Source organism: Cryptomeria japonica, unplaced genomic scaffold (genome assembly GCF_030272615.1).
Source record: "Cryptomeria japonica unplaced genomic scaffold, Sugi_1.0 HiC_scaffold_348, whole genome shotgun sequence".
Lineage (NCBI taxonomy): Eukaryota > Viridiplantae > Streptophyta > Pinopsida > Cupressales > Cupressaceae > Cryptomeria > Cryptomeria japonica.
This window is the reverse complement of record NW_026729170.1, coordinates 151,702-153,780: the sequence shown is the minus strand read 5'-3', so window position 1 is coordinate 153,780 and position 2,079 is coordinate 151,702. Positions and strand designations below refer to the sequence as shown.

The window sequence follows — 2,079 nt, the reverse complement described above, 5'->3', positions numbered from 1 at the left end:
GTCGGAGCCCGGTTTGCCCCGGGTGCGCACCTCGCGTGCACCTTCGCCAGGGTGGGCACCTCGGTGCGCACACCTTCTCAATGTTTTCTTGCCTTTTCTGGAAATTGGTGAAGGCAGCGCATCAAAGGTGCGCACCTCGGTGTGCTCCGAGGTGCGAACCCGAGAGCGCTCCGAGGTGCCCACGAAGTCGAAAGTCGGGTTAATTGCATTGTTTTCCCCGGGTGCGCTCCGAGGTGCGCAACATCGGCGCGCACCAAGGAGGGCTCCGAAGTGTGCTCCAAGGTGCGCACGATGGCGTGCACCTCTGGTGCGCACGATTCGGAGCTCGGTTTGACCGGGGTGCGCACACCTTGGCTGGGTTGCGCACCTTTTGTGCGCTCCAAGGTGCGCACGAAGTCGGAGCTCGGTTTGCCCCGGGTGCGCACCTTCGCCAGGGTGCGCACCTTGATGCGCACGCCTTGGCTGGGCTGCGCACCTTGGTGGGCGCCATGGTGCGCACCTTTCGTGCGCTCCAAGGTGCGCACGAAGTCGGAGCTCGGTTTGCCCCGGGTGCGCACCTTGGTGGGCGCCATGGTGCACTCCGAGGTGCCCAAGATTGGTGCGCACCAAGGAGCGCTCCGAAGTGCGCTCCAAGGTGCGCGCGAAGTCGAAAGTTGGGTTAATTGTCCGGTTTGCCTCGGGTGCGCACCTTGCGTGCACCTTCGCCAGGGTGGGCGCCTTGGTGCGCACACCTTGGCTGGGCTGCGCACACCTTGGCACCCGCGTTTCCTTCATTTTAAATTTTTTTTTTTTACAATCTCTCAAGTGGGAAATTCTATAATCTCAACTTTTTTTGCCTTTTCAGGAAACTTTTGAATGGAGCGCATCATTGGTGCGCTCCGAAGTGTGCTCCAAAGCTCTCTCCAGCTGCGTGCACCTGCCCCGGCCGCGCACCCGGCCCCGCCCAGCTTCGCTCACCTGTCCCGGGCGTCTGGTGCGGAACCTTAGAGTAAGAAACATCACCGTGCACCTTGGCCAACGTGCGCGACTCGACCGAGCGCGCACTGGCCGAGGTGCACACCGATTTCACCTGGGTGCGCGCGCAGCACCTCGGGCGCACCGGGGTGCGCGCACAACGCCCGGGTTGCACCGTGGCCTGTGTGCTCGGGGCGCCTCGGGTGCGCGCTCGGTGTCGCCCCCGCGCGCGCGGTAGTGCGGGCAGCGCACCCCGGCCCGGCCCGGCCCCGACGAGAACGCAAACGGGCAAAAGGTTTATTCAAATAGCATTGCGACGCCCGGCGAAAAACTAAAAAAGGGTGCAACACCGGGACTTCCCGGGAGGTCACCCATCCCAGTACTACTCCGGCCCAAGCGCGCTTAACTGCGGAGTTCTGATGGGATCCGGTGCACTAATGCTGGTATGATCGCACCCGTTATGAGCTTGTCGCAGTGTGTACTTAGCAAACCGCGACCCACGTGCGAATCCACCCCGGCCACCCACCCCCGTCGAGGTGCACACCCTCCCTCGCGAAGTGCGCCCCGTTCGCCAAGTGTGAGCCCTGCCCGGGTGCGCGCACCTTGCTAGGGCGTCGGGTGTGCACCCGGCCCGGCCTACGTGCGTGCACCTGGAGGGGGCGTCGTGTGCGTGCAGTGTCCCGTCTGCAACGCGGTGCCCACACACCACCTCGGGCGCAACGACCTGCGCTCACATGTGGGCCGAGTGCACCTTGGTGCATGTTCGGGGCGCCTCGGGTGCACGCTCGATCTTGCCCCGGTGCACCAAGGCGCTCGGTTTGCCCCGGGTGCGCACTTGGTGCAAGGTGGGCACCCAAAATAGGGATCAAGCACCAAAACACAAGTTTCGGGATGCAAAATGGGACCCAAGGACCACAAATGCGTTCCAAGACCCATGATGGGTCCACGAGAACAAAAATGTGTTCCGAGACTTAATAAACAAATATTGGGTTTTAGGAGAAGAAACATGCTCTGATGCCCAAAACGAGAATCGACCCCGAAAAGGCCACAGGCCAAAAGTGGGATGCGAGACAAAAAAAAATGGGACCCGAGGACCAAAATTGGGTTCCCAGGTCGAAGACAGGG

At 62.0% G+C, this 2,079-nt stretch overlaps 1 non-coding gene across 1 annotated transcript; it reads right to left on the bottom strand.

Moving 5' to 3' along the window:
- Positions 1–1,292: 1,292 nt before the first annotated feature.
- Positions 1,293–1,411, bottom strand: LOC131870786 (5S ribosomal RNA). The gene has a single exon (XR_009369088.1). It is a non-coding gene; the product is annotated as a 5S ribosomal RNA (ribosomal RNA).
- Between the last annotated feature and the right edge of the window lie 668 nt (positions 1,412–2,079).